The following is an 11,570-nucleotide window of genomic DNA, read 5'->3' as shown; positions in this document are numbered from 1 at the left end:
AGGCCGATCTACAGTCCAAATGTCACAATGCCAAGTTAATTCCGAATGTTTAAACCTGATAAATCTGCAGGGGGTTGAATACTACTTGTAGGCACTAATATATATATATATATATATATATATATATATATATAAACACACACATACACACACGCACACATATGCATACCTCCCAACTTTTAAAGATGGGAAAGAGGAACAAAGTCTGCAGCGCACTAAGCGTGCCGCGGCAATTTTAGGCCGCGTCCCCTATCCACACCCATTTCACAAGCTGTCACGCCCACATCCAATCCTATTCAGCACTGCTGATCACACTGTTTAAGGGTGTGTACCCGCGATCAGTCTTTGAAGCGTTTTGGATGCAGAGTGTTTTTGCTCTGTCCAAAACGCTGTGTTGTACAGTACAAGCATAATGGATGGATTTCTAGAAATCCCGTGGCCACTGTGCTTGTTTTTTCCGCAGCAAACACTGGCCTGCAGAGCGTCTTTCCAGACCACAGCATGTCAATTGCCTGCTGCAGTCGTATGCATCCTCCGTAGGGAGAACACAAGCAGGAGACTGCAGCGCACTGAACCCTGATCGTGGCACAGGCAGCTATTGTATTCTGCGTTCTCCTGCGGAAGACAGTCGTGGCCCCGCAGGTCAGGACCCGCTGCATCCAGTACACAGTGAGTCCTGATCGTGGGCACATATCCTTATAAACAATAACTGTAAACAGAAAAAATATCTACAAGTACTAAATGATATACTTAATGCAAACTCGGTAGTATGTCTTGTATTTCTTGTATTTCTTTTAAATTTGAATATTTTAAACTTCAAAATTCTATTTTAAAGCAGATCTGACCCCTAAATCTGCACTGTGTAAAAGCTGCGCATTATCTATGAGGTCTACTCTGTTAGGTCGCTTTCACACTTGCATTGAATGGCATCTGTCACAATGCATTGTGTGACGCATGTGGCGGATGCGTTGTAAATAGTGTGATATAAAGGCAACGGATTCCTGTGAAATAACACGTTGCGTTAAGCCAAAAGAGAGTCCCCATCATCACTGCACACACCCCGGCACTACCGCACTCATCATCATCACTGCACACACCCCGGCACTACCGCATTCATCATCATCACTCCACACACCCCGGCACTACCGCACTTATCATCCCTGCACACACCCTAGAACTACCGCACTCATCATTATCACCACACACACCCCGGCACTACCACACTCATCATTATCACCGCACATGTGACGCCCTGGACTAGTCAGGTAGTCAAAAACACAACATCACACACACCCCCTCCCCTGGACAGTCTACATCAGTCAAACAAAACCCTTGTTGCCTCCCTCCAGGGTCTGATGTCCACACCAGGTGGGGCGGAGCCAGGCGGTTGGCCCAACCCACTGAGGAGTTCACAGGCCTGGAGGTGGGAAAAGTGACAGATTCGAGTTGGAGTTGAAAGTGAGAGGACAGAAACTGTTAGTGTCTGGGTAGGAGCTCAGGCACTGTCAGCAAGGTTGGCAGACGGTGGTGGCCGTCTGCAGGAGGTGGTACAAGACAGCGGAACCGTAGGACCGGGGACGGGCGGTGGCCCGCCGGTACCGAGCCGGGGAGCTGAGTTATACCAAGCACACAAAGGTAGGGCCATCGGACCCCAACTAGGCTAGGAGCCGCCAGCAACAGTCAAATCCTAGAGTGACCGGAACCCCAGGGGTTCCCTAACACCCAAGACCCGACAGAAGGCAACCGTCCACACAGTGAGGATAAAAAGCCACCGCCATAGGCTAGAGATCCAAGGGCCAGCGCCTGCGGGCAAAACGGGCTCCTTCGGTACATATACACCGGGGAGCGGGCTACCGTTGGGAAACCATCGGAGTCAAAACATTCTACAAAGGTGCTGGGAAAGACAGCCACCATCAACCTGTCCGGGGAGAGAAAAGACACTGCAGCCGGCTGCGGGACCCGTCCATCCAGCCGTTTGGTTTACCAGAGACTCTGTGAATCTGTGCCTGAGTGAGTACAACAGTGCCATCCGGCACCGCGCCGCGCTGCCCCTGCAACCCTGTACCCCAGCTATCCCGCCTCCCCGTATCACAACTGGGCCCCGGGATCACCAACCCCTACCCACGGAGGGGGAACTGACATCCTAGCTGCTCCCTGCCATCGCTCCCGGGATCCCCGTCACCAGCAGTGGTGGTGCCCATCATCACCACGACCCGTGGGTGGCATCACGAACTATCTCCCAAAACAAACCAACCCCCCTTTTCACTCGTAGGCGAGGAGCGCTGCTTGAGTCCCCGGGTCCGGCCCACCGCTCGAGTCACCGAGCAGCAGCAGCCCCGACCCGAGCGTAGCGAGCGCGGCCCCTCCGCCCACGACACACACACCCCGGCACTACCGCACTCATCATCATCCCCGCACACACCCCGGCACTACCGCACTCATCATCATCCCTGCACACACCACGGCACTACCGCACTCATCATCATCCCCGCACACACCCCGGCACTACCGCACTCATCATCATCCCTGCACACACCACGGCACTACCGCACTCATCATCATCACCGCACACACCCCGGCACTACCGCACTCATCATTATCACCGCACATGTGATGCCCTGGACTAGCCAAGTAGTCACAAAAACAACATCACACACACCCCCTCCCCTGGACAGTCTACATCAGTCAAACAAAACCCTTGTTGCCTCCCTCCAGGGTCTGATGTCCACACCAGGTGGGGCGGAGCTAGGCGGTTGGCCCCACCCACTGAGTTCACAGGCCTGGAGGCGGGAAAAGTGACAGATTCGAGTTGAAGTTGAAAGTGAGAGGACAGAAACTGTTAGTGTCTGGGTAGGAGCCCAGACACTGTCAGCAAGGTCGGCAGATGGTGGTGGCCGTCTGCAGGAGGTGACAGATGGCACTGTTGTACTCACTCAGGCACAGATTCACAGAGTCTCTGGTAAACCAAACGGCTGGATGGACGGGTCCCGCAGCCGGCTGCAGTGTCTTTGCTCTCCCCGGACAGGTTGATGGTGGCTGTCTTTCCATGCACCTTTGTAGAATGTTTGACTCCGATGGTTTCCCAACGGTAGCCCGCTCCCCTGCGTATATGTACCGAAGGAGCCCGTTTTGCCCGCAGGCGCTGGCCCTTGGATCTCTAGCCTATGGCGGTGGCTTTTTATCCTCACTGTGTCAGCATTGTGTCCCGTAGTTTAGCCCCCGTGACCTGGTACTGGCCCGTCCCGTAGTTTAGCCCCCGTGACCTGGTGCTGGCCCGTCCCGTACTTTAGCCCCCGTGACCTGGTGCTGGCCCGTCCCGTAGTTTAGCCCCCGTGACCTGGTGCTTGCCCGTCCCGTAGTTTAGCCTTCGTGACCTGGTGCTGTCCCGTCCCGTAGTTTAGCCCCCGTGACCTGGTGCTGGCCCGTCCCGTAGTTTTGTCCCCATGACCTGGTTCTGGCCCGTCCCGTAGTTTAGCCCCCGTGACCTGGTACTGGGCCGTCCCGTAGTTTAGCTCCCGTGACCTGGTGCTGGCCCGTCCCGTACTTTAGGCCCCGTGACCTGGTGCTGGCCCGTCCCGTAGTATAGCCCCCGTGACCTGGTGCTGGCCCGTCCCGTACTTTAGGCCCCGTGACCTGGTGCTGGCCCGTCCCGTAGTTTAGCCCCCGTGACCTGGTGCTGGCCCGTCCCGTAGTTTAGCCCCCGTGACCTGGTGCTTGCCCATCCCGTAGTTTAGCCCCCGTGACCTGGTGCTCTCCCGTCCCGTGAGGCGGCCCCGTCACCTGGTGCTGTCCCGTCCTGTGAGACGGCCCCGTCACCTGGTGCTGTCCCATCCCGCAAGACGGCCCCGTCCCGTGAGGCGGCCCCGTCACCTGGTGCTGTCCCGTGAGGCGGCCCCGTCACCTGGTGCTGTCCCGTCCCGTGAGGCGGCCCCGTCACCTGGTGCTGCCCCGTCCCGTGAGGCGGCCCCGTCACCTGGTGCTGCCCCGTCCCGTGAGGCGGCCCCGTCACCTGGTGCTGCCCCGTCCCGTGAGGCGGCCCCGTCACCTGGTGCTGCCCCGTCCCGTGAGGCGGCCCCGTCACCTGGTGCTGTCCCGTCCCGTGAGGCGGCCCCGTCACCTGGTGCTGTCCCGTCCCGTGAGGCGGCCCCGTCACCTGGTGCTGTCCCGTCCCGTGAGGCGGCCCCGTCACCTGGTGCTGCCCCGTCCCGTGAGGCGGCCCCGTCACCTGGTGCTGTCCCGTTCCGTGATGCGGCCCCGTCACCTGGTGCTGTCCCGTTCCGTGATGCGGCCCCGTCACCTGGTGCTGTCCCGTTCCGTGATGCGGCCCCATCACCTGGTGCTGTCCCATCCGCTCCTGCTCCCCCGTCCACTCCTGCTTCAATGACGCTTTCTTCATGAGCTGGGGTGACGTCACCACAGCCGTGGGAAATGTCCGCAAGTTACCCTATTCTCCCCAGCTGAGGTGACGTCACCACAGCCGTGGGAAATGTCTGCTAGTCACCCAGCGTGAGAACAATGCTCACGCCGGGTGCTTAGTGATAAAATGTAAATAATTAAAACTTTTTTTGTGTTCTTATCTATCGATTCTTTCTTTCTATGTAAATTTTCTATCTTTCCATGTATCCATCTTTCTATGTTTTTTTTTCTATCTTTCCATGTATCCATATTTTTTTTTTCATTTGAAATTTCAATTTATCTGTACAATGTGGTTTTTTTTTTTCCCAGACCATGGTTTTTACTGTTCTTTGTGTTTTTAGGTGGAGACGATGCCCTGCTTATGGGACCCATCCAGGGTCGGACTGGAGTGCCAGGGGCCTACCAGGGAAATTGCCTCTAGGGGCCCACACTATGGCTACCATAAACGTTTTTATTACTTGTACATTTTCGGCTTCTCTCGGTATAACGTGCGCCTTTTAGCAAACTCTACAGTGTGCAGAAAAGCCCTGTCCTGTGCCTGAAGATAGCGCAGAAGAGCCCTGTCCTGGGCCTGCAGATAGTGCAGAAGAGCCCTGTCCTGTGCCTGCAGATAGCGCAGAAGAGCCCTGTCCTGTGCCTGCAGATAGCGCAGAAGAGCCCTGTCCTGTGCCTGCAGATAGTGCAGAAGAGCCCTGTCCTGGGCCTGCAGATAGCGCAGAAGAGCCCTGTCCTGTGCCTGCAGATAGTGCAGAAGAGCCCTGTCCTGGGCCTGCAGATAGCGCAGAAGAGCCCTGTCCTGTGCCTGCAGATAACGCAGAAGAGCCCTGTCCTGTGCCTGCAGATAGCGCAGAAGAGCCCTGTCCTGGGCCTGCAGATAGCGCAGAAGAGCCCTGTCCTGGGCCTGCAGATAGCGCAGAAGAGCCCTGTCCTGGGCCTGCAGATAGCGCAGAAGAGCCCTGTCCTGGGCCTGCAGATAGCGCAGAAGAGCCCTGTCCTGGGCCTGCAGATAACGCAGAAGAGCCCTGTCCTGTGCCTGCAGATAGCGCAGAAGAGCCCTGTCCTGGGCCTGCAGATAGCGCAGAAGAGCCCTGTCCTGGGCCTGCAGATAGCGCAGAAGAGCCCTGTCCTGGGCCTGCAGATAGCGCAGAAGAGCCCTGTCCTGGGCCTGCAGATAGCGCAGAAGAGCCCTGTCCTGGGCCTGCAGATAGCGCAGAAGAGCCCTGTCCTGGGCCTGCAGATAGCGCAGAAGAGCCCTGTCCTGGGCCTGCAGATAGCGCAGAAGAGCCCTGTCCTGGGCCTGCAGATAGCGCAGAAGAGCCCTGTCCTGGGCCTGCAGATAGCGCAGAAGAGCCCTGTCCTGGGCCTGCAGATAGCGCAGAAGAGCCCTGTCCTGGGCCTGCAGATAGCGCAGGGTTTCTTGTAGCCTCTTATTTATTGTAGTTAATAATGGAATCTGTTATTTACAGTCAGTCACAGTTTTTCTTACACACGGACGTTCCTTGTCCTAGGAAAACCACCGAGTCCATCAGCCAAACAATATTCACAGTGAAGCAGAACGTTATCCAGCATCTTCACATGGAAAAGATTACTACTATTAATCCCCCTCTGCCGCCATCTATCTGGGAAATCCCCTGTAAGGTGCGTGCCCAGCCGTCCACGATCAGTGTTTGCAGCATGTTGGCTGTAGCATGGTTCAGCTGCATCCAAAACGCTGCGTTGTACAGTACAAGCACAGTGGATAGATTTCTAGAAATCCCGTGCTAAATGTGCTTCTTGTTTCCGCAGCAAACACTGACCTGCAGATCTTCTTTCTAGACCGCAGTATGTCAATTGTTTGCTGCGTAATGGCATGCTCCTCCGTAGGGAGAACACAAACAAGAGACCGCAGCGCACTGAAGCCTGATTGTGGGCACTGACAGCTGCGGTCTCCTGCGGAGGGGACGGGCGGCCCTGCAGGTCAGGACCCGCTGCGGGGAGTCCTGATCGTGGGCACATACCCTATGAGTCAGTATGTGGAGGTGTGAAGCATTACCACCCAATACACTTTTCCATGTGGAGACTCTGGTGAATATTTGTCTTCACTATAGTTTCCAAACTAGTCTTACATGTTGGATAAACCCTTCACTAGTCCTGTGTATTCTGACAACACTGCTCTATAGACAGAGCAGGCTTTTTTTTTTTATTTACATACACAGTATTTATACTGAAGCTCCTCCTGTACTATCATCACATATAGAGGCCCCCTGAAGAGTAATTACATATAGCCTAAGATAATGACACTGACACTGGGGGTACAGGATAATAACACTGGGGGTACAGGATAATGACACTGACACTGGGGGTACAGGATAATGACACTGGGGGTACAGGATAATGACACTGACACTGGGGGTACAGGATAATGACACTGGGGGTACAGGATAATGACACTGGGGGTACAGGATAATGACACTGACACTGGGGGTACAGGATAATGACACTGGGGGTACAGGATAATGACACTGGGGGTACAGGATAATGACACTGACACTGGGGGTACAGGATAATGACACTGGGGGTACAGGATAATGACACTGACACTGGGGGTACAGGATAATGACACTGACACTGGGGGTACAGGATAATGACACTGACACTGGGGGTACAGAATAATGACACTGACACTGGGGGTACAGGATAATGACACTGGGGGGACAGGATAATGACACTGACACTGGGGGTACAGGATAATGACACTGACACTGGGGGTACAGGATAATGACACTAGGGGTACAGGATAATGACACTGGGGGGTTACAAGATAATGACACTGGGGCTACAGGATAATGACACTGGGGGTACAGGATAATGACACTGGGGGTACAGGATAATGACACTGGGGGTACAGGATAATGACACTGGGGGTACAGGATAGTGACACTGGGGGTACAGGATAATGACACTGGGGGTACAGGATAATGACATTGGGGGTACAGGATAATGACATTGGGGGTACAGGATAATGACACTAACACTGGGGGTACAGGATAATGACACTGGGGGTACAGGATAATGATACTGGGGGTACAGGATAATGACACTGGGGGTACAGGATAGTGATAATGACACTGGAGGTACAGGATAATGACACTGACACTGGGGGTACAGGATAATGACACTGACACTGGAGTACAGGATAACGACACTGACACTGGAGGGGTACAGGATAATGACACTGGGGGTACAGGATGACACTGACACTGGGGGGGGGTACAGAATAAGACACTTGATATCAAAGAATGGGAAAGCTGAAAGCTGAGGACAAGATGAATATCAGACCATAGAAAAGATGGATGATTATGAGGAAAAGAGCTTCTTTCCCTCAGCACAGCACCCAGCTTTCCCAATCCCATCCCATGCTGTGACTGCTGCTATCCCTCTTTCCCTAATCCCTACTGATATATGTCTACTGTGTGGACTTCACTCACATCATGCAGCAGGGACTCACACACGCCCACCACCCCCCAAATTACACACACCCTGGCTGCACCCCCCAAATTACACACACCCAGCACCCCCCAAATCACACGGCACACACCCTTTTCCGTATAATATTATTATTATTATTATCATTATTATTATTATAATATTATTACCCCTCTCTCAATCACACTGAAATCGCATGTGCCACACACCCTGTAACCCTTAACACCCCTCTGTCACAGTCTGGACCCCCTATATGCCACTCACCCTGCACATCCCCCCCATGTCCCACTCACCCTGCACACACCTTCCTCCCCATGTCCCACTCACCCTGCACACCCCCCCTTATGTCCCACTCACCCTGCACCCCCCCTTATGTCCCACTCACCCTGCACCCCCCCTTATGTCCCACTCATCCTGCACACAGCCCCTCCCCATGTCCCATTCATCCTGCACACACCACCTCCCCATGTCCCATTCATCCTGCACACACCCCCTCACCATGTCCCACTCACCCTGCACACCCCACCCCATGTCCCACTCACCCTGCACACACACCCTCCCCATGTCCCACTCACCCTGCACACACACCCTCCCCATGTCCCACTCACCCTGCACACACACCCTCCCCATGTCCCACTCACCCTGCACACACACCCTCCCCATGTCCCACTCACCCTGCACACACACCCTCCCCATGTCCCACTCACCCTGCACACACACCCTCCCCATGTCCCACTCACCCTGCACACACACCCTCCCCATGTCCCACTCACCCTGCACACACACCCTCCCCATGTCCCACTCACCCTGCACACACACCCTCCCCATGTCCCACTCACCCTGCACACACACCCTCCCCATGTCCCACTCACCCTGCACACACACCCTCCCCATGTCCCACTCACCCTGCACACACACCCTCCCCATGTCCCACTCACCCTGCACACACACCCTCCCCATGTCCCACTCACCCTGCACACACACCCTCCCCATGTCCCACTCACCCTGCACACACACCCTCCCCATGTCCCACTCACCCTGCACACACACCCTCCCCCCATGTCCCACTCACCCTGCACACACACCCTCCCCATGTCCCACTCACCCTGCACACACACACTCCCCATGTCCCACTCACCCTGCACACACACCCTCCCCATGTCCCACTCACCCTGCACACACACCCTCCCCATGTCCCACTCACCCTGCACACACACCCTCCCCATGTCCCACTCACCCTGCACACACACCCTCCCCATGTCCCACTCACCCTGCACACACACCCTCCCCATGTCCCACTCACCCTGCACACACACCCTCCCCATGTCCCACTCACCCTGCACACACACCCTCCCCATGTCCCACTCACCCTGCACACACACCCTCCCCATGTCCCATTCATCCTGCACACCCCCCCTCCCCATGTCCCATTCATCCTGCACACCCCCCCTCCCCATGTCCCACTCATCCTGCACACCCCCCCTCCCCATGTCCCACTCATCCTGCACACACACCCTCCCCATGTCCCACTCATCCTGCACACCCCACCTCCCCATGTCCCACTCATCCTGCACACCCCCCCTCCCCATGTCCCACTCATCCTGCACATACCCCCTCCCCATGTCCCACTCATCCTGCACACACCCCCTCCCCATGTCCCACTCATCCTGCACACACCCCCTCCCCATGTCCCACTCATCCCCTTCCTCACCGGACACTTCTTCCTCGGCACATCATCCCTGAACGGCTCCTGCCCAGCTCCTCCCACACGGTCACATGGGCATGAGTCATCGCAGGTCCTGCTGATGCACCACTAGAATGCATCTTCTTTCTCTCGGATGGATCCTGCTCTGCCCCTGCCGTGCTGCAGCAAACCTCCGGGTGCCTCCAGGTCAGGAGCACGCCTCCCCCCCCCTGTCATCTGACTGCTGTCTGCAGTTTGCATACAATATCACCTGCGGTGGCGTCTGGCGAGCCGCAGCCTCAGGTCATAATACACCCGGCGGGGGGCCCTGCAGGCTGCCGGAGACAGCATAAATTACAGACAAGGGCGGGCCTACCGGGGGTTTACCCGGTACCCCGCCACGCCAGACTGAGCCTGGACCCATCCTCGCCAGACTATAGCCAGAAACAGAAGCAGATAAGCAGCTGGACAACCATCTGCCAGGAACTTTTCCCCCGGTGGCATGAGGTTGATGCTGCTCTGCAGAATAAAATTGGTAATGTTAAATGATGCTTCCTACTGTCTACCAAAATATTTTATACTCTGTCTCCAAGATTTTGTAATTTTTCTTTTTTTTGTTCCAGAGAACGATATACATAAAACATGGAGGTCAGTTAAGGACCGGTACAATAGGTTCCAAACGGAGGCCAACCGGAGTGGATCTTCGCCATCAAAATTTAATTTTCCATTTCATGATGAGTTGCAGTTTCTTAACACAAGTCAAGTATTACGTCCGTAAGTTTGCAAAGTAATTGGCCAAAAACCAGCCAATGTTAACCATCTTACCAATTTGTTATTATAAATTCTAAAAACGAACTATTTTATGTATTCACAGGACAGAAGGAAATATTGATTGTCCACAGGAGCCTGCACTTGACAGTTCTGTGGACAGTGAAGATATTGTGGTACAACAACCACAACAAGACATCTCCAGCCAGGCTTCTGAGGATTCAAACATGGCGGTAACCGAACAGCGTAACATTTCCAGCACAGGCGGTTCGTCGGTGGCAGCGGCAACTTCTGTGTCTGGGATCCGTCAAAACACTCAAAGAGGCAAAAAAAAAAAAAATAACACCTCAACACAAGGAGAGCCAAGTCCTGACCCACTAACACATCAAACTTTGGCTATGCTAAAAAGTATGGCCCAGGAGGATCATTTTGATAATTTTGGGGCAAGCATTGCGAGTCGATTACGTCTCCTTAACAATCGTTCTAAACAATCCGCATGCATTACGGGCTGTTCGTTATTGGCAGGCTTTGAGGAAGATGTGCCCTTCCCAACAGGAGGTGAGCTTCCCAGTGGCATAGAACAAATATTTAGTAGGAAACAGGCAAGAATAACAATTCCAACCCCAACAAGTGCCACCGTAACAACTTCTAGTGCCACCATTCAAACACCACCTGCCCCTTATTCCTTTGTTCGTCCCTCCCCCTACCCAGACTTTGCTAGTACATATGGGGTGAGACCTGCCACCCCATATTATCAAGCACAAGTAAGGCAGGAGGTCCACCCCAAAAACACAGAACAAGTTACCCACCCAATGACTGGCCCATCACAAAGCTTTGAAACCATGACCGGCTCGTATTCGCAAGACTTTTTTAATCTTTAAAATAAAAAAAAAAAATGTTTATTACACAGCTATGTTTACACTATAAAATTAAAAATAATGGGTCCTATTCTCAAGAAATATTTAATGTTTAAAAATTTTTTTTTACAAAAATGTGTTTATTTTTTCACTGTCAAGTTTAGAACACTGTAAAATAAAAAATACTAGTTTTCTAATGAATCTTTTTGGTTAAATAAATTGTGAAAAACAGTTTTGACTTTGTCTGTGTGTGTGTGTGTGTGTGTGTGTGTGTGTGTGTGTGTGTGTGTGTGTGTGTGTGCGTGTGTGTGCGTGTTAACTTCTTATTTTTGTTTCATCCAAATTTTGACACAATAATTACATCATTTACAATGTAACAA

The 11,570-nt window shown here is 53.7% G+C and overlaps 1 long non-coding RNA gene across 1 annotated transcript; it reads left to right on the top strand.

The window, feature by feature from the left end:
• The first annotated feature begins 5,793 nt into the window (after positions 1-5,793).
• Positions 5,794-11,335, top strand: LOC142289578 (uncharacterized). Its single transcript, XR_012750043.1, has 3 exons — positions 5,794-6,054; positions 10,189-10,339; positions 10,440-11,335. It is a non-coding gene; the product is annotated as an uncharacterized LOC142289578 (long non-coding RNA).
• The last annotated feature ends 235 nt before the right edge of the window (positions 11,336-11,570 follow it).

This window comes from Anomaloglossus baeobatrachus, unplaced genomic scaffold (genome assembly GCF_048569485.1).
Source record: "Anomaloglossus baeobatrachus isolate aAnoBae1 unplaced genomic scaffold, aAnoBae1.hap1 Scaffold_98, whole genome shotgun sequence".
Taxonomy (NCBI): Eukaryota; Metazoa; Chordata; class Amphibia; order Anura; family Aromobatidae; genus Anomaloglossus; species Anomaloglossus baeobatrachus.
This window is presented reverse-complemented; position numbering and strand designations above follow the sequence as displayed.